Genomic DNA, 22,324 nt, shown 5'->3' with positions numbered 1-22,324 from the left:
ACAACTCACAACCTGTCCAAGAGACGTGGGTATTGTTGGATTTATGTAAGAATGAACTTCAACAAATTCTAAATTAAGATTGCTTCACACTCTTTAAAAGCCCAAACAAAAAGATTGTGGAACACATTTACTAAGGACCTTGCGCCAGTTTGCTGTCGGACATTGCACGTTCTTTCATGTGCAAACTGCACGCATGTGTATTTAAGAAGTTTCTGCGCCACATATATGGTGCACTTATTTTTTGTGTTGCAGTTGCACCTCTCTTCACACGACACAAATTTCAACATTGATATGGAAGATCTGGTGCACAGTCAGACCGTGCCCCACATTTATCATGCACAGCTCCACAAAAGTGTGTCGCACGGCGCATGTTAAAGTGCACTCTGTCAGGGCGGTGCAGGGAGTTCCGGAGCCATGGAGATCGGGTGCCACAATTCATCTGGCGCCCCCTGCACTTTAGACAGGCAAACTGCACATAGTACAGACTGCCGTTTTTAGTAAATGTGTCCTTGTATGTTTATTTCAATTCAGCTTACATGTGAGGTAATCATATATATTGTGAGACCCCCCTGATGTATACCAGTGCTGTACATTGTAAACATAATGATAGACCCACTAGTCTATGGATAACATCCAGAACATTGCTGCTGATGGAACCAGCAACAGAACTGTGTATGAAAGTCATTACATAGCAAAAATATAAGTCAGAGCTTACACACTCATTGACTGACACAATACATATGTTTGAGTGTAAAAGCTGGGCTGTTGGTAGAGATTTGTCATCTGGAGCCATGTTGTCTGCCTGACCAGTACTACTTGATTTTCACATGAATGGAACACGAAGAACAATACCAGATAACGTCAAATGACTGCGGCACTAATGCACTCTCTGAGAGAGATTTCCTAGATGTAATCCTCCCCTTTTTATGATACTGCAGGAGATAATAAGCTAGAAAGAGAGATTTACAGGGAAGGAGTGTGTCAGGCATGACAGTGATGAAATGTTTGGCTTCCAGGCACAGAGAAGAAACGTCGCCACAGACTGGAATGATGTTGTGTGTTCTCCATAAAATCAAATGCACATTTTATTATCACCATTATCGTCAATGGAACACCACATTATGTATTATGTGAAAGGATACAAGTCTATTTATTATGACAATCATAGAGTAATAAGAACTTCTTTGACTATGCTTTAAAGAAATATAAAAGGAAGTATAAAAATATTGACAAATTAGGGACAAAACCTTTTGGATGTGTTGAAATTTCAGATCATCCGTTGTTTTTCTGTATCAAATGCAATTTAGATGAGTGATTTCGAAAACTAAAACAATAGTTTTCGTTTAATTATTTTAAGGGAATGAATCAAATGTTAAATTAAATGTGTATAATATTAATTATATATAACTGTTTGAAAACGGGTAGCAAACCAGGCTAATAGCCAGGTAGGACTATTGTCTATTATGTGTTCTATAACTGATGTCTGTTCCGCAGAAGTTTGGGAAAGAAAGCTTCGGCATGTCCAAATTTTTGACTTTGGTCTTGGCTGCTTTGCCTCATTCCAGATGCATTGTGTGGTATTCATCAGGACTTCTACACCATGAAAGTAGAGTAGAACCCCTGAAATAATCACAAATGCTAGTGTATCGCACTTGCTATTATTTTCTCTTTTCTACCACCGCCACTCCGGGGGAGCATGGAGGTGTGCAAAGGTGCGGTCAACAGGGAAGTGGGCCTGTGTGGGGCGCTCCTGTCCCACGCTGGCGCATTTGCTGCAGCCAGCGACTTTTGTATGTAGGAATAAAATGCTGTACAGTCGACCGCTGGTTACATCGAGTGGCCTCTTGATGTATCCGGCTGCATCATGTTCACTGCCCAGTACTCTTGTGCTGCTAAACCAGAACCGTGCTTGATGTGTGATCGCGGACTATGAGCTAGCCAATGTCAATGTCCACAATTTTAAAGATGGGACTACAAGATGGGACTACATCAAACAAGGAGCCCCTTCTTCCTCACAGGGTAATCATGTTTAGTATGACACTGATGTTCCACATGGAACAAGGGACTCTTTACATCATATATTACTATTATTATCAGAGTTCTATCCTCTGCACTCTGGTGGGTCTGTGAAATCTGGCCACCAAACGCTCTGGGATGACTAAACATGGGCATAGGTCTTGCCTTAGACCTTAAATGACATGACAATATTGTAGATGATGATTTTAGCTCCTACATATGGCACTTATATACTGCTATTACTTTTATTTCATGGAGCTTTGAGCGAATACACTGCTGCGTATGATAGCCCTGCCATAAAAGACTCTGATCTCTTGATGTATCTGGCTGGGGCCTGCGCTGCAGTTATTTCTACACCAAGCCTATTTCACATATGAAGATTTGACGGCTGCAGCGAGTGCGCAGGCGCGCTGATGGGAACGCCTCGCTCCCCCCCTTTCACACCTCTCTAAACTACCATTTGCAGTTATTTCATGGCCCTGATAAACCCCCACAGAGTTCTTATATGTCCATCACAGAGACCTTGTAAAATGCTTTAGAGGCTGTTTGCACATGTTACTTGCATGAGATCCCAGTTTTGTGCTGACCCCACAGGTGGTTTGGATAATTTTAGTTGAGACCATAAAATGTATTAATTATCTTCATATGTGTCGTTTATACATGGATGAGACTGCTATAACCACAGAAAACATCCCAAGAGTTTATGTGTTCTTCAAATGAGACAATGAAAGTTTATAAAACAATATGAAACAATAAACTTTAGAAATTTTGTTTTCGTTCCTTCATCAACTTGTTTCCAGAAGAATGTGGACCACACACTGGTCTCAGACACTGTACTATGCAATCACTGGATGATCAGATCTGGATTCCTTGTTAAGCTTATCATTCAAACATGGACAAGTTGGAGCCAAGGTATGTAGTCATCCTAGTTAATACCATCTTGATGTGGCAGGCAAGTCTTTTGGTAAATCTCCAATATTGTTGATAAGTTTTCTAAATTTATACAAAATGGGCAAAACCTTGTTCTTACTCATACTTTTTGAAGATTTCCATTAGAGATTTGATTCTTTGAAGGTTGACCAGATCAGGTCAAAATGGTCCGTACCAACACTAATTCTAACCCTACCCCTTATGAAAAAAATATTTTAAAAAATGAAAGAAATTAGATAGAACATTTTTACATCTGTGTTTTAAAGGGGTAATATAAACATTTACAGGACAATTACAGCAACATCAGGTTTGTCCAAAATAGATCATAAAAAATGTGAAATTTGATCCTGGAAAATTAACGATTCTAAATTTACTTGCTCAAATTGCCATAGGTTTTTATTCAAAAATATCAATATTTCCCTATCATTTGACAGAGATGGTTTTATGGGTGATATCCCAGATTCCGATGTCCCAGATTCTATTTTATAGAATCAATAGCAATCAATATTTCCATGTATGCCAGAGGTCACCTTCAAATTAACTTTTTCTAAGCAGAACCAATATAACAATATAGAAGTATAGGAATCTTTAATATTTCAGGTCCATCCTTATAGGCTATGTTTTATTATTAAGAATGTATCTATAGTATTTTATATTATTATTTTACATGGATGATTGAAACCACATCAATATATATTAAACCATCTACGCTACTGGTTTTAGTATAGCTGGAAACAATGATTTCCATGTAAAGAAGCAGTCGCCCGTCTAACCTTTTAATTTTAACAGATCACTTACTGCAGACTCTCCATTTATTACCTGCACTTAAAGTGTAGCCAAGAAAAACCTAACCTTATGGATAACTAGATGTTATCTCTCTGGGAAGTCTGCTCGATAAATCCTGGTGTCCTTGGTCCCGACTTTAAGTGGATTGAAATGATGGAGGCACAGAACATGTCTCTGGGTATGACTAGTGGAAAAATATTTACTTAGTAAACACTTTCACATACTTCGGTCTAGGGATAAAAATTCTATACTATTGGAGTCCTGGACAAACAATGTATTATATATCTAAAAAATACAACATGAAAAGTAAAGGAACATGCCCTATAAAGGTGTCTTCATGTATGATTGATAAGATGCTGTCATGGAGTTAAATAACTGTTTATGGTCTATCCACATGATAAATCAATAATTGATGATTGGGATACAACACTTTGGCCCCAATATAATCATCTTTTTGACAATGTTTAAACACAGGGATTCAGAGAATCAAGAAGTGATAGCTGCCAGTCACAACAAGGACATGGAGCCAACTACTTCTGGCTTAATGTCAAATGCTACCTTGAAAAGGGCATTATAAAAACATGCTACCAATTATTTGGAACTTGAGACCTCATCCGATAGTAGGTCATCAATATCGACTACACAAACCGATACACAACAAAGGACATAAAACAAAATGGGCATCCAAATTTGCCCATGTGCACAAGAGCAAAAGGTTCAAACAACCACCACAATACACCAAAAAAAGAAAATAAATAAAGGGAGAGGAAATATGTAACCTGCAACAAATGCAAATAAAATGGGGGTCATTTACTAAGGGCCCGATTCGCGTTTTCCCGGCGTGTTACCCAAATATTTCAGATTGGAACCGATTTCCCCTGAATTGCCCCGGGATTTTGGCGCACGCGATCGGATTGTGGCGCATCGGCGCTGGCATGCACGCGACGGAAATCGGGAGGCGTGGCCGAACTAAAACCCTGCGGATTCGGAAAAACCGCCGCATTTAAAACAAAAAATTTGTCGCACGGGCCATACTCACATGCACCAGGAAGAGATCAGTGAACTCCGATGCAACTCGGCGGACCTCGGCGCAGCAGCGACACCTGGTGGACATCGGACGCAGGACCTTCATGAATCGCCGGAAGACCCGAACGCTCGTCCTAGAAGCCGCTGCTGGAACGCGAATGGACCGGGTAAGTAAATGTGCCCCAATGGGGCAGATTTACTTACCTGGGCCATTCGCGATCCAGCGGCGCGTTCTCTGCGGTGGATTCGGGTCCGGCCGGGATTTATTAAGGCAGTTCCTCCGCCGTCCACCAGGTGGCGCTGCTGCGCTGAAAAGCATCGGAACGTTCACCGGGCCGGGCTGAGTGAAGGTAAGCGCAAGCTCCGTGACAGATTTTTTTTTAAATGCGGCAGTTTTTCCGAATCTGTCGGGTTTTCGTTCGGCCACGCCCCCCGAGTTCCGTCGCGTGCATACCGGCGCCGATGCGCCACAATCTGATCGCGTGCGGCAAAATCCCGGGGCAATTCAGGGGAAATCGGCGCAAATCGGAAACATTTGGGTAACACGTCGGGAAAATGCGAATCGTGCCCTTAGTAAATGACCCCCAATGTTTTTATTAAATTCTATGCCTCACATTCTTAAATGTTTGTGCCGGTTTTCTGTCTGACTTTGCACTACAAACTGCTTGTACTGCACATGTATTTATAAAGTGTCTGCGCCAGTGTTGTGTCGCGACTGCACTGTGTCCGACAAGACAGAAAATATGTGCATCTAAAGGGGGATGTTACTGCTTAGTTGGATCTGGGCACGTTTATTACTGATGCGCGCCACAGTTCTGTCTGCGCCACAATTCTGCAGCATGAACAAGGTGTACCAAAAAATAATGGTGCCCACTTCCTGAGCAGTGCAGGGGCGCCAAATTAATGATGACTGTGCACTAGTTTTGATCAATCTGCTGCACACTCCACAGGAAAATTGCACATAGTAAAGTTTGCACGAGTTTTAATATATGTGGGCCATTATGTAAAAAAAAATGTACATAGAGCATATTCAAAGGGAGGAACAGAAGATATAGAAAATCCAGGCACTGGGGGCTATTTATCATACGCCGGAGCTCAGCCTCTTGATGTATACGGTGGGGTCCTGCACAGAGTTCATTTCGGCCATGAAATGTTCAAGGCTGTAACCAATCACCCCAACGCGCGTTTTGAGTTCCCTCTGCTTCCTCAGGGGGCTTGAATTAGGATAATTATGCGTAATTAGGAGGGACAGGGCCCCATAGCAGACTTCTTTTAATGGGGCCCCCTTACTCCATCAGAAAGTATACATATTTGTATACTCACTCATTTATACACTCATGCGCACAAATGTATGCTCTGATATATACATTTATACACTTACCCATATCTGGCCCAATAGCTTCTGACCAAATGGGGAATATAAACAGCAGGAATTAGACATGAGAGAACCCTAGGCTTGTCGTTCTGCTGTAAACTCCATTTCCCCCCGACATTTCATGCTGTGTACTGTGGAATATGTGCACTGTTATATACATATTATTAAATACAATGTGCACATCCTTGATTCTCTAGTGTGTCAGGTCAGACACTACGGGCCCCATAGCAGCTGCTAAGGTAGTCATGTAGTCATGCCCCTGCGCACCGTGACATGAAAAACGAATGCATTTCTGCGATGCTTTGAAAAACATATTCTAACTGCCACGTGTGACTGCCATTCTCTCCCTGGGGTGTGACTAGAGTGCTTAAAACTACAGACCACTGCCTCGAATTTAAAATTTACAGTAGTTTATAACCCCCTCACATGGCTTGTGCCCAGGTTCATTTGAAACATTTGCAATAAAAAGTCTCCAAAAAACCAAAAGTTTCATTTGCCAGGACAGAAAAAACTAAACATGTATCACAAGAAAATGACATGATCATACATAAGGCGCAAAAAAACCTTCCAAATGTCTCAATTATACACCAAAAATAAAAGTAAAATACATGTCCCCCACTGTGTTTACTAAATGAAGGCATTTTATTACATCAATATCAACTACCTATCACTTTCAATTGCTCAGGCAATTGGTTTCCTCATTGCATAGTGCCATACATTTTGTTGAAGCGCTGCGTTGTATCTAGACCATCTATTGTCATCTAGACAGCACTGTTACATCTATGTCTAGCTGTAAACAAGAACCCTACAAGAGGAGATCTATCACCACTGCTATTTAAGACTTTTTGGTCTCCGTTTGAACTTTATGGTCTCAACTGCAACCCAAAAGTCTCCAATGAAACCAAAAGGTCACAATTGCAACCAAAAAGTCTCAAAAAGCAGTACAAGAAACCAGACAAAATGGTCATAGATCTCCCCAAATGTCTTAAATTTGGCAACTGTTTGGCAACAGTCCACCAGTTGACTATGTTTGCCTAATACTGTCTGTGCCATCAGCACATCCTCACTATTCTAGAACTCAGGTTTAAAGCGTAACATAAAGATGGACAAGCTACAGTGTCCTGCTTTGGTTATTTATGTTCTTACTATGTCCCATTTTGCAAGCTGTGCAAATAGACCTGTGTGCTCAATAGCAGGTGCTTCATTATGTGTTAATGTGTTTGGGTTATGGTAATCCAAGGGTTTAGCAGCTCTGCCTCGGGATTAGGGCAGTGGTAACTTCCTATCTATCTCTTGTTTCTATACACTGTATTTACTTAAGTTATCTCCTGGGTAAGCCATATTCTCTGTCCTCAGTTCTCCTCTATAGGGCCATTCCACCTTAAATGGAAGTTTTTTGTCATGAAAAATCAGTTCAGAACATGTGGTGGCCATTATTCGACACTCAATAAACATCCTATCTAGTAATCCTATTTATGCTCAGTCTGGACAGCATAATATGGTAATCATGGGCTCATACCAACCAACAATGATTGTATATTCACTGTTAGGACCCACCAGCACTACATTTCTGCCATATTGAAAATGTAGTATTTCATTGTGAAATAGATTTTATTGACTAGTATATCATATAGCAACCATTCCCACAAGGAAGAAGGTTTCTTTGTTGATGTATCTAATGTTTTGCTATGTTATGTAAAAAAGGAATTTGCGGCACTCACCCGTTGGAGATATACTTTATTGTGGTATCACATAAAATCAGTCCGACATGGTATAGCCAAAGTGGGGCAGAGATAGGAGCAGGGGGTCAAGTAAGGCGACAGCCGTTTCGCGCCGTCTGGCGCTTTCTCTAGCCTGTGGAGTGTGGCGTCCTCACCTGACTCTTAATGCAGCCGGCGAGACGTCACACCCCCCGTTACCCGGCAACCAAAACGCTGTTGTGCATCGCGGCAGGAAGTGAGCCGAGTCATGCACAAGAGCGATACGCGGACAGGACAACACATACAGTATAAAAAACATATAACAGGACAATCTGAACAGTGAACTTGGTTCTACTTATTGTAGACAAGGTACCATTATATGTAAGTATACAGGAGAACCCGATAAAGCGATTATTTACAGCTACCGTGGCACAAGCAGAGATTTAAACGGATAGAAGTATAAGCAGAAGCGGGCAGGTAAGATCGTGGAGGGGTAGAGGGAGAAAGAATAGGGTTATAGGAAAACCCCCATATCGTTTTTGTCGTTCAGTCCCAGGGGGCCCATAGCATTAGTCCTTAAGATCCATCTGGCCTCTTTCCTCAAAAGTTCCCTGTGACGGTCCCCGCCGTTGGGTGGCACCGGAACGTGTTCGATGCCACCAAAACGGAGGATATAAGTGTTACCTCCGTGTACCTTGTTAACATGCTCTATGAGTCTGGGGGCTCCTCTGCCACTTCTCACTGACTGACAATGCTCATTGAATCTGACGTTGAGGGGGCGAATAGTTTTGCCAATATAGAAGTGGCCGCAGGGACAGAAGATCACGTACACCAAATATTGCGATTTACAAGAAATGAACTGATGTAGGGACACTTTCACTCCTCCTAGACATAGCTCGCGTCTTTTTATATTTTGGGGACAGAATTTACACTGGCCACAGCAGAAGTTCCCAGACGGGATCATTCTGTCGATCCAATTCTTCTGTATTGGGGGTAAGCGACTACGTACTAAATGATCTTTTATACTTTTAGTTTTCCTGAAAGAAATCAGGGGGGGTGAAGTGGTTAAATCTTTAAGTATCGGGTCCTCTGCCAGCATGTACCAATTTTTATGGATTGTATTTTTAATTTTTTGAGCCATGGGGCTGTAATTAAACGTGAAAGTAAAACGCCTATGTTCTCTATGCCTATGTTTGGTATGCTTGGGGTGCAGAAGGTCTTCGCGTTTAAGGGCTGCTGCTTTTTGATAAGCTTCATTTACAACCTGAGTGGGATAGCCTCTTTTAAATAGCCTTATTTTAAGATCGTCTGCTTGGGATAGAAAAGAAGTTTCATCACTATTAACCCGTTTGAGGCGTACGAACTGCCCGTACGGGACGGCTGTTTTGACATGCTGAGGGTGATAGCTATTATGGTGCAAGAGGCTATTAGTAGCTGTACTTTTTCTAAACACAGTGGTGGTCAACGCAGAATCCTGTACCCTAACCAGAACATCGAGGAATTCACATTCTACTTTAGATGTTTTAAATGTAAAAAACATATTCATATTATTGGAATTAATGTAAGTGATAAATTCGTGAAATTGTGCCTCTGTCCCTGACCATATGACGCAGATATCGTCCACATATCTCAAAAATAAATGTATGTGCTTGACAAAATGGTTCCCCTTTGAGAAAATGTATTTATCTTCAAGAACAGCCAGAAATATGTTGGCATATGTACAGGCCATGGGCGTACCCATGGCCGTCCCGTCTCTCTGCTTGTACCAGGTATCTTCAAATTGGAAAGTGTTGTTGGTAAGAATAAAATGTATCGCATCACAGATGAAGCTTACAAAAATAGGGTCTCTATCAGAATTGGCCAGGACCTTGCGTACAGCTTCTATCCCTAATTGATGGGGGATACGCGTATATAAGCTCTCTACGTCTATGGTTGCTAATAGGAACCCGTCCTGCCAAGGAGCGTTTTTTAGGTTTCGCAAAAAATCGTTAGTGTCTTTTAGGTATGTGGGGATCTCTTGCAAGATAGGTTGCAGGATCCAATCCACATACCTAGAAAGAGACTCGGTGATAGAGCCAACCCCTGCCACTATGGGGCGTCCTGGGGGGAATTGCAAGGTTTTATGAATTTTCGGTAAGAAATACCAGGCTGGTTTTTGGGGGAAGGGGGGTAGTAGTTTTTCGGCCATGGATCTGCTTAAGATATCTTTTTCCACGCCTGCTCTAAGAAAGGAGCAGAGCTTATTTTTAATTTTTGTGGTGGGGTCTGAAATTAATTTTGTATAAACATCCGAGTTATCCAATTGCCTATATGCCTCTTTTCTATAGTAGTCTCTGGTCATCACCACCGCATTGCCCCCTTTATCTGCCCTTTTAACTACTAGGGTGTCGTTGTTCCTGAGCCACATCAGGGCTGCTTTTTCCTCTTTAGTAATATTGTCAGGGTCTCGTTCATAGACCAGGGCTTTAAGGCTCTGTGAGACTCTTTTTTGAAACTGATCGAGGGCTCCACCTGGAGCTACAGGGGGATTGAACGTAGACCTATTCCCCCCTCTAAAACTCGTCCCTATTTCGGGTTCGGCCTGAAGAATCTGCGGGTCATCGAGATCCATTAGGGCTAATAGGCATTCTCAATCTTGTGGTTCTAGGGAGTCGTGCAACATAAAACCTAGAGGGCCTATGTGAATAGGTGTTTCGCCCTCCCTTTTTGCGGTCTGAGCGGTACTGCTTGCGTTTTTAGATGCGTTTATTGAAAAAAACCTTTTCAGATTAATATTGCGGACCCCTTTAAAGAGATCGATTTCAAAATCCACAAAATTAAGTTATTTGATAAACAGAAGCCTAGGCCTTTGGCCAGCATAGATGTACAAGCCGGGCTCAGATCAATGTCTGTCAAATTAACTACTAGAAGGTCGTCGTTATTCTCTCTAGCTTCCTCTGTACTTTCTTTAGTTAGTGCCTCCAGGACACTTGTTTCCGTTTTTTGCCTTGTCCTTTTTCCACGCCCCCTCCTCGTCCTTTTCCTAAAGGGATGTTCTTGTCAGTGGTTTGAGAAGTCCCTGGTTGTGATTGTTGAGGTTGTTTACTCAGATTTTCATCGGATGCGCTGGAATCAGAGTCGGTAGTCCAGTCATCATTAATTTTCTTTCTATTGAGGTATCTTTTGCACATTTTGAGTTGTTTCTGGCTTCCCCAGTCGAATACATTCCCATTATCAAAGTCGTTTTTGTCTCTTATAAATTTATCTTTTTTCTTTTCTTTGACTTCGGCTTGTATGGGTACTAAGCGTTTCTCCAATTTTTTAATGAAGGCTGTAAATTGCTGTTCTGTCAATATGGTCCTTAGCTCAGTTTTAGTCTTGCAGAGTTCTTCTGTAACTGTTATGTACTCTTTTTCATTTCTGGACAGCACCAGTCGCATTAGCTTTAATGAGTGTTCTAGGTGAATATGTTTCCACTCAGATAGAAAGACAGGATCGTCCTTAAATTGCGAAGCATTTTTAAACACTCTGAGTCCTATGTTTGCTATGTTAAATGTATACTGTATAAAGGAGTATCTATCTACCAATAATCCTTTTCCCTATTACACATCCAAATACCCCAGTAAGAATCTATAATCTACCGTATATGTAATCTAATCTATAAACCATCTACACAAAGTAAGTGCTGTGGATAAATTGTGTTAATAATTGCTTATGCTGTCCTGGAGTATCTTAATGAAAATACTGGGGGCAAATTTACTTACCCGGTCCTGTCGCGATCCCGACGAAGATGAAGTCTGGAGCGATTCACGTTACTCATGTGCCCGAGATCCTGCATCTGACGCTTCCCCGCTGAGGTCCGCTGGAGTTCACCTTTTTCTTCCTGGTGCTTGAAAGTGCGACACAATTTGAATTTTAAAACCCGCGCATAGTCCCAATCCGACGGCATCACATGAAATCCGATCGCATGCACCAAAAACCCCAAAATGCGGCACAAAGCAGAAACCCGACGAAAATGCGGTTTGCGGACCCTTAGTAAATGAGCCCCAATTTGTCAGACTAAACCATTAGATTCTATGGAGAGGTTGTTTCTAGACTGGGTCTGGGTTAATGGTAAATATTCAGGTTATTAGTGGGGCTTTGCATTGTGCTTTAAAAAGTTTATAAATAATCATTCAGTGATTTCACACGATAAGCTATCGTTTTTCATAGATGATACAAGACTATTTAAAGAGATAAAATACAAAAGAAAATAGGATATTGCACATGGGGAAGTAAGACACTCTCCAAGATTATGTATTAAATGGGAAAAAACTGGACAAAACCAAAATGGAAAATGACTTTTAGGAAGTTTAGATCACAGGAAACTTAGCAACATTTTTCTGTACAGACAGTCCCCGGGTTACCTACAGGATAGGGTCTTTTGATTTGTTCTTAAGTTGAATTTGTATGTAAGTAGGGACTGTATATTTTATAATTGTAACCCCAGTGAAATTTTTTTTGGTCTCTGTGACAATTGGATTTTAAACATGTTGGGCTGTCATAAGAACCAGGATTAACAATAAAACTTAATTGCAGACATCTTTGATAACTGTTATAGCTATTTATTGTAGCCTAGGGCTAAACTACAGTAAATGACCAACATCCAGAGGTCCGTTTATAACTAAGGGTCGTCTGTAAGTCGGGTGTTCTTAAGTAGGGGACCGTCTGTACTATTAAAATCATTTTTTTTTCCGGATCATTGCTTACATACAGAATATTCTATGTTCCATCAACATTTTTAAGTTTCAAGTATGAACAGTAAATATAACAATAGAGACAACAACAAGGGGCATAGCCACGTGGGATTATACAATATAAAGCTACTAGCACTCAAATACAATGGGATTACTGAAGTCTCGATGCTGTGTGTACATATAGTGAGTTCAGACAATGCCGTCAACATATCTTCATGTCTTTTTACCCATGGCTGCCCTAGCACTCGGGTCATTGGCGTGATGGGGGACTCTCATACAACATTAAACTAAAGTTAGGAGTCTACCTGATCCCAAGAACACATAAGGTTCAAAGTATTGACAGCACCACATCTTGATGGAGCAAAGCAGTCATCATGTAACTCTGTGGTTATGGGGGGATTAGAGCTGAGAAGGGAGGTGGGAGGAGAGAACGGGGACAAGAAATCTATATATACAAGGACTAGTACAAAGAATAGTGGAGGGGAAAGGTAAAGATGAATATAGGAACATATTGGGGGGATTCCGGGGAATAAGAAAGAGAGAGTAAGAAAGAAAGAACCAGACTCCCTACAGAATATTTTAAGGAATTTATACACTTATTGGAATTGGATTAAAACTATCATAAGAAGGTCATCAGATAAATGTTGTGCCTGTGGCATCCAGTTACGGAGCCGTGTCCTCAGGTGCATGTTTTTTTCTATTTATTAATTCATGTATTTTATGCTTAGACAAATTACTGTTTCAGACTGAAAGTATCTGAAATGAGATGGCCCAAAAAGTCTTTAGGAGTAGGGGCAGAGGGGTTCCATAATATAAACGAACATTGATGAGTGGTAGTCTACAGAATTGTGGACAGAGAAGTTTATTGGAGGGCACAGGTGTGTCATAATGTGTGGGAGTGGAGGATAGCATAGTGGGGTCATAGAATAGAAGGCTGGGGATATAAGTGATAATTCTACTGAAGTGTGTGTGTGTGGGGGGGCTGGGTATTAGTCTAGTTTTATTATTTATGCTTGGTTAACACCGACCAAATATCATTATAATATTACTTTAGAAACAATCAAATCATGATAATTTCTAAGTATAAACATGTCCTTTATGTGGGCACAGGACACAGTACCTAGAGAAATGTGAGCTAAAAAAATATGCCCCTATAATTACACCTCCAGGCATGCTATTTTTCCGGCATATAACATGGCATGGTTGCCTTGGAGAGTTGCTCCCCTTGATATCAACAGGGAGTGACAATCTGTCTCTATGACAGCCACGGGTCTTTTAAAACCTGAGGCTGTATGTTTCGTGACCATTTGTTAAAGTACCCTAGGGGGTATGAAAAATAGTGAAAATAAATGTTAAAAGTCTCAAAATGTCTGATCTATCAACATATAGGGGCAGATTTATCAAGTGTCTGAAAGTCAGAATATTTCTAGTTGCCCATGGCAACCAATCACAGCTCCCCTTTAAAATATTCATGAGCACTGATAAAATGAAAGCTGAGCTGTGATTGGGTGCCATGGGCAACTGGAAATATTCTGACTTGATAAATCTGCCCCATAATATCGGTTATTCCCAACGTTGAACCCCATAACGGAAAATAGCGCCAAAATGTCAAAAACAGCACTTTTGCCATTTTGCAACATATAAAAAATGTAATAAAAAGTGATCAAAGGTCGTACAGTCCTCAAAGTGGTGGCAATGAAAACATCATATCATTCCGCAAAAAATCACTCCGCACACAGCTCCGTACACCGAAGTATGAAAAAAGTTATTAACGCCAGAAAATGGTGAAGATTTTTTTTTTTTGTACAGAAGGTTTTAATTAATAAAAATGCCATATTGAAATCAAATCTAATTTTTTAAATTTCCTTCTTATATGCAGGAAAATACGCTAGTTACTGTAGCTGTGCTTTTTACTGAAACTTATCCCCGTGTTCTTAAATGGGTCTAAGTTGTACACAGGTTATGTGACAGATGTATGTGGTTCTTATGGAAGCACAGGCCAGAGGGAGGGGTGAATGTCAGAATGCAAATTGTCAATTTTATTAATTAAAAAACCCACAGACATTCCATTTTTAAGAACTAAATCTACCACCAGAATGAAGGATTGTAAACCAAGCACACTGACATGCTTATGTGTGGCCCCTCTGGCAGGATCTGCTTTTCCTTAAACTTTCCTATGCCTGTTTTTTAAGGAAGAAAGGGTTTAGAAATAATGCAAGGAGGCTGAGGGGCTCCAGGCTCTATATATGTTAATGGAGCCTTGAGACCCTCAGGCTCATTTGCATAAATTTAAAAGCCTTTTTTTATTAAATAAACAGGGCATAGGAAGCTTAAAGAAGAGCAGATGCTGCCAGAGGGGGCACACTCCAGCATGTAAGTGTACTTAGTTTACAATCCTTCATCCTGGTGGTAGATTTCCTTTAAACTTTTACTTTATGCTATGCGATCAGCAATACCAGACCGAACCTGACTTTTAAAATCCTATTCAGGTCTGGGTACCAAACCCAACCCCAACCAGTAACACCCGTGATCAGTGTTGAAACCATTTGTGGGTATTAACTGATTAAGTGGCAAAGTCGTCAGAGGCATTTAAACTCATCGGGTGAGGGGAAGTTGAGCCAAACTCATCCCTGTCCCCGAACTTCGAATGAAGTTTGGAGTCAGGTCCGAACCCACGAAGGGGCTTTGTGCTGAGTAAAGCCATTGTAATTGTAAGGAATTGTAATCATTTTTCCACACTCAGGGTGATGTCCGTAGTTTACCTCCATGATTACCCAGCTTGTTCTTGGGAAAAATATTTTTCACTATGGTGAATGCAAAACAGACTTGACTCTTTTTTCTTCTCTCCTACAACAAATTGCTTTGCTGCTATTGAAGGCATATACTGTAAGTCTTACCATAAAATGAAACAGCTGTTTCCAATAGAAGATCTTTATTGCTAATGAAGTCAGCGCCTGGTATGTGAATGTATTATCTATCCATTGTGTATGTTACTGGATTGTTCCCAAGAAGCGAAAAAATATCATATAATAAAATCATCAAAAGTAAACATTCCTGTATGGAGAATAGGGATGAGCGAGGGAAAGAAAGCTCTGTGTGTTTTATTCATCTGGACCTCGCCGGCCCTCTCTGTTTTCGTTGGCATTGGATCCGCGTGGTTTCATGTTGGACTTGGAAGCCGGAGTTGGCTGTAAAATTCTGCCTGAATCATCACTCTGTGTATTGCATAGAAACTACGGGAGGCTAAGAAAATATAAACAGTTCATACATGAAATAGGACAAGATAATATGCTGTGGTCTTGGGGATTTTCGTCATTTCTTTGTTATCTCTATACATTTAAATTAATGTTTTTAAAAAGCGGAGGAACTAATATTCTGCTAGAACTACGGGATCTAAGTAATGACCAGCTTTGTTCCCTAGCGTCTGTCAGCTGCAGTTCAGCCATTTCCAGAGATTTTTTTAGCTGTTTATTTTTCTAGAAAAGCTATGTGACCATTTTTATGGTCGTCAATGCACACAGCAGTTGTGGCCCAGATTTCCTAGAATCCTGCAAGAGACTTCATACGCCTACCTGTTTTATAGATCCATGCCGAACTAATGTGTCAATGTGCCATATGACCCATACATTCTGGTAGGGTATCATTTCTACTTGTACAATTCAGTTGTCTCAAAAAGTATAGTTATAATCTACAGAAGTAAACATGGTGGCTTCCTAATGGTCAATTGGGGTCATGTGGGTACAAGCCTTCCCAATGAGATACAATGATGAAATGAACAAAGGCTTGAATAGCTAAAGTTGAATGTAAATTAATTACAGGAAATCACCACCAGGATCAAGGATTGTAAACCAAGCACACTTACATGCTGACAGTTGCCCCCTCTGGCAGGATCTGCTGGGTTTTTTAAAGGCTTTAGAAGATATGCAAATAAGCCTCAGGAGCTCCATAGTTTTGAATTGAGCCCAGAGCCCCTGAGGTTCATTTCAATTTTTAAAGCCTATTTTTGCATAATAAGGACATTAGAAGCTACAAAAGGGGGGCACACACCAGTATGTCACTATGCATGTTTTACAATCCTTACTCCTAGTGGTAGAATTCCTTTAAATTAAAGGGAGACTACTAGAGATGAGCGAGCACTAAAATGCTCGGGTACTCGTTATTCGAGACGAACTTTTCCCGATGCTCGAGTGCTCGTCTCGAATAACGAGCCCCATTGAAGTCAATGGGAGACTCGAGCATTTTTCAAGGGGACCAAGGCTCTGCACAGGGAAGCTTGGCCAAACACCTGGGAACCTCAGAAAAGGATGGAAACACCACGGAAATGGACAGGAAACAGCAGGGGCAGCATGCATGGATGCCTCTGAGGCTGCTTAATCGCACCATTATGCCAAAATTATGGGCAACAGCATGGCCATGACAGAGTGACAGAATGAAGCTAGATAGCATCTAAAACATCCAATAATTGACCCTGACACTATAGGGGACGGCATGCAGAGGCAGCGGCAGCAGCGGCAGGCTAGAGAGTGGCATGGCGACATACTCTAAATGGACTCAGGCTTCAAACCAATGGGTGGCAGAGAGGAACCAAAGGAGGTGAGCAAGAAGCGCTCAAATAATATCGGTACATGATAAAAGTTTGCCAGTATATTTTGTGGATTACACAGCAGGGTGGCGACAAAGTTAACATGGAAGCCATGAAAACAACCCAAAATTCTGCCTGACACAGCTCGTTTGATAAGGGGACCATGTATGGAGGCAGTGAACTAGTAGTAGATTAAAGGTGCTGCAGTTAAAACTATGTTAGTTGGATCTTGGCATGGAGCTGGCGCTCCGCTGCCAGGCGAGCTTTCGCCAATCCAAGCCCCTGTCTCTAGGCTACTCCCCAAACAGCACTTCTAAGAACCTTTTGTATAAGATCAAGTGTAGTAGCGTTCTTATAAGTTTAGGATATGGCGGGTGAGGGGAATGTAAACAGATGCGCAAGAAGCGCATGATGCGCATGGAGCTGGTGCTCCGCTGCCAGGTGAGCTTTCGCCAATTCAAGCCCCTGTCTCTAGGCTACTCCCCAAACAGCACTTCTAAGAACCTTTTGTATAAGATCAAGTGTAGTAGCGTTCTTATAAGTTTAGGATATGGCGGGTGAGGGGAATGTAAACAGATGCGCAAGAAGCGCTGAAATAATATCGGTAAATGATAAAAGTTTGCAAGTATATTTTGTGGATTACACAGCAGGGTGGCGACAAAGTTAACAAGTTTGATGTGGAATGCCCTGTAATAGCTCTTGGGTGGTGTGCCTTTTATCGCCTAGGCTCAGCAGTTTGAGCACCGCCTGCTGTCGCTTAGCGACGGCACTGCTGCTGTGCTTAGAGCTACCGACTGATGGCGCCATGGCCACGGATGGTAATTCGGAGGAGGAGGAGGTGGAGGAGGGGTGGGAGGAGGAGGAGGTATACTAGACCTTTGAGACCTGGACCGAGGTAGGCCCCGCAATTCTCTGCGTCGGCAGTATATGACCAGCCCCAGGGTCAGACTCGGTCCCAGCCTGCACCAAGTTAAGTGTAGTAGCGTTCTTATAAGTTTGGGATATGGCGGGTGAGGGGAATGTAAACAGATGCGCAAGAAGCGCATGATGCGCATGGAGCTGGCGCTCCGCTGCCAGGCGAGCTTTCGCCAATCCAAGCCCCTGTCTCTAGGCTACTCCCCAAACAGCACTTCTAAGAACCTTTTGTATAAGATCAAGTGTAGTAGCGTTCTTATAAGTTTAGGATATGCCGGGTGAGGGGAATGTAAACAGATGCGCAAGAAGCGCTGAAATAATATTGGTAAATGATAAAAGTTTGCCAGTATATTTTGTGGATAACACAGCAGGGTGGCGACAAAGTTAACAACTTTGATGTGGAATCCATGAAAACAACCCAAATTTCTGCCTGACACACCTCGTTTGATAAGGGGACGATGTATGGAGGCAGCTATATGGACGACTTTTGGAGGTAGCAATGGAGACAACGTGTGGAGGCTGCTATGGAGACAATTTAATTTGGATAGTGCCTGTATGTGGCAGTCCAAAAAAGTTTTCAAACCAGAGGAGCAGGTAGGTGGCCCTCCAGAAAAATGAAATAGATTGAGTGCCTGTATGTGGCAGTCCAAAAAAGTTTTCAAACCAGAGGAGCGGGTAGGTGGCCCTCCAGAAAAATGAAATAGATTGAGTGCCTGTATGTGGCAGTCCAAAAAAGTTTTCAAACCAGAGGAGCGGGTAGGTGGCCCTCCAGAAAAATTGAATAGATTGAGTGCCTGTATGTGGCAGTCCAAAAAACTTTTCAAACCAGAGGAGCAGGTAGGTGGCCCTCCAGTAAAATTGAATAGATTGAGTGCCTGTATGTGGCAGTCCAAAAAAGTTTTCAAACCAGAGGAGCAGGTAGGTGGCCCTCCAGAAAAATTGAATAGATTGAGTGCCTGTATGTGGCACTCCCAAAAATTGTTTAAAACAGAGGACCGGGTAGGTGGCCCTCCAGAAAAATTGAATAGATTGAGTGCCTGTATGTGGCACTCCCAAAAATTGTTTAAAACAGAGGACCGGGTAGGTGGCCCTCCAGAAAAATTAAATGCATAAGGTACTATAGCTAGAGCTAGTGGGCCCTGTCAAAAAATAGCCAGTTTCCTCTGCTTTACTGTACAAAGAGGAGGAAAAGGAGGAAAATGAGGAGGAGGAGGAGTGGATAAATTATTCAGGTTGAGCTTCCTTCACCTGGTGGAGATTGGAAATTATGAGAAATCCAGGCTTTATTCATCTTAATAAGCGTCAGCCTGTCAGCGCTGTCGACAGGCGTGTACGCTTATCGGTGATGATGCCACCAGCTGCACTGAAAACCCGCTCGGACAAGACGCTAGCGGCAGGGCAGGCAAGAACCTCCAAGGCGTACAGCGCCAGTTCGTGCCACATGTCCAGCTTTGAAACCCAGTAGTTGTAGGGAGCTGTGTGATCATTTAGGACGATGGTATGGTCAGCTACGTACTCCCTCACCATCTTTCTGTAAAGATCAGCCCTACTCTGCCGAGACTGGGGACAGGTGACAGTGTCTTGCTGGGGTGACATAATGCTGGCAAAAGCCTTGTAAAGCGTACCCTTGCCAGTGCTGGACAAGCTGCCTGCTCGCCTACTCTCCCTCGCTACTTGTCCCGCAGAACTACGCACTCTGCCGCTAGCGCTGTCAGAAGGGAAATACTGTTTCAGCTTGTGAACCAGGGCCTGCTGGTATTCATGCATTCTCACACTCCTTTCCTCTCCAGGGATGAGAGTGGAAAGATTTTGCTTGTACCGTGGGTCCAGGAGAGTGAACACCCAGTAATCGGTGCTGGAATAAATTCTTTGAACGCGAGGGTCACGGGATAGGCAGCCTAGCATGAAATCTGCCATATGCGCCAGAGTACCAACGCGTAAGAATTCACTCCCCTCACTGGCCTGACTGTCCATTTCCTCCTCCTCCAACTCCTCCAACTCCTCTTCTTCTGCCCATACACGCTGAACAGTGAAGGACTCAACAAGGGTCCCCTCTTGTGTCTCGCCAACATTCTCCTCCTCTTCCTCCTCATCCTCCTCCACCTCCTCCGATATGCGCAGAGAAACAGACCTAAGGGTGCTTTGGCTATCAACAAGGGAATCTTCTTCCCCCGTCTCTTGTGACGAGCGCAAAGCTTCCGACTTCATGCTGATCAGAGAGTTTTTCAACAGGCCAAGCAGCGGGATGGTGAGGCTGATGATGGCGGCATCGCCACTGACCATCTGTGTTGACTCCTCAAAGTTACTCAGCACCTGACAGATATCAGACATCCACGTCCACTCCTCATTGTAGACTTGAGGAAGCTGACTGACCTGACTACCAGTTCTGGTGGAAGTTGACATCTGGCAGTCTACAATCGCTCGGCGCTGCTGGTAAACTCTGGATAACATGGTCAGTGTTGAATTCCACCTCGTGGGCACGTCGCACAACAGTCGGTGAGCGGGCAGTTGGAGGCGGCGCTGCGCTGCCCTGAGAGTGTCAGCATCTGTGCTGGACTTCCTGAAATGCGCACAGATGCGGCGCACCTTCGTGAGCAAATCAGACAGATTGGGGTATGTCTTGAGGAAACGCTGAACTATCAGATTTAACACATGGGCCAGGCATGGCACATGTGTCAGTCTGCCGAGTTGCAGAGCCGCCACCAGGTTACGGCCGTTGTCACACACAACCATGCCTGGCTTCAGGTTCAGCGGTGCCAGCCACAGATCAGTCTGCGCCGTGATGCCCTGTAATAGCTCTTGGGCGGTGTGCCTTTTACCGCCTAGGCTCAGCAGTTTGAGCACCGCCTGCTGTCGCTTAGCGACGGCACTGCTGCTGTGCCTAGAGCTACCGACTGATGGCGCCATGCCCACGGATGGTAATTCGGAGGAGGAGGTGGAGGAGGGGTGTGAGGAGGAGGAGGCATAGTAGGCCTGAAACACCTGGACCGAGGTAGGCCCCGCAATCCTCGGCGTCGGCAGTATATGACCAGCCGCAGGGTCAGACTCGGTCCCAGCCTCCACCAAGTTAACCCAATGTGCCGTCAGCGATATACAGTGGCCCTGCCCGGCAGCACTCGTCCACGTGTCCGTGGTCAGGTGGACCTTGTCAGAAACGGCGTTGGTCAGGGCACGGATGATGTTGTCTGAGACGTGCTGGTGCAGGGCTGGGACGGCACATCGGGAAAAGTAGTGGCGGCTGGGGACCGAATACCGAGGGGTGGCCGCCGCCATGAGGTTGCGAAAGGCCTCGGTCTCTACTAGCCTATAGGGCAGCATCTCCAGGCTAAGCAATCTGGAGATGTGGACATTAAGGGCTTGGGCGTGCGGGTGGGTTGCACTATATTTGCGTTTCCGCTCCAGCGTCTGGGGTATGGAGAGCTGAACGCTGGTGGATGCTGTGGAGGATCGTGGAGGCGACGATGGGGTTTTTGTGGCAGGGTCCTGGGCAGGGGGCTGACTATCAGCTGACACAGTGGAAGGAGCAGTGGTGTGCACGGCCGGAGGTGAACGGGCTTGTTGCCACTGAGTGGGGTGTTTAGCATTCATATGCCTGCGCATACTGGTGGTAGTTAAGCTAGTAGTGGTGGAGCCCCTGCTGATCCTGGTTTGGCAAATGTTGCACACCACAGTCCGTCGGTCATCCGGTGTTTCCTTAAAGAACCTCCAGACTTCTGAAAATCTAGCCCTCGCCGCAGGAGCCCTCACCACGGGAGCTTCACTAGTTGACACATTTGGCGCTGATGCACCAGCTCTGGCCCTGCCTCTCCGTCTGGCCCCACCACTGCCTCTTCCAACCTGTTCTGGTCGAGGACTCTCCTCTGTCTCAGAAGCACTGTGTTCACCCGGCCTATCAACCCAGCTTGGGTCTGTCACCTCATCATCCTCCGATCCCTCAGTCTGCTCCCCCCTCGGACTTCCTGCCCTGACAACAACTTCCCCACTGTCTGACAACCGTGTCTCCTCATCGTCGGACACCTCTTTAGACACTTCTTCCACTACGTCAAGAAGGTCATCATCATCCACAGACTGCGACTGGTGGAAAACCTGGGCATCGGAAAATTGCTCAGCAGCAACCGGACAAGTGGTTTGTGAGTGTGGGAAGGGTTCAGAAAACAGTTCCTCAGAGTATGCTGGTTCAAATGGCAAATTTTCCTGGGAGGGGGCAGACTGGGGGGGAGGAGGCTGAGGTGCAGGAGCTGGAGGAGTGCCGATTTCGGTGACATGGGTGGACTGCGTG

Source organism: Engystomops pustulosus, chromosome 7 (assembly GCF_040894005.1).
Source record: "Engystomops pustulosus chromosome 7, aEngPut4.maternal, whole genome shotgun sequence".
NCBI lineage: Eukaryota > Metazoa > Chordata > Amphibia > Anura > Leptodactylidae > Engystomops > Engystomops pustulosus.
The sequence above is the reverse complement of the archived record's forward strand: the minus strand, read 5'-3'. Positions refer to the sequence as shown.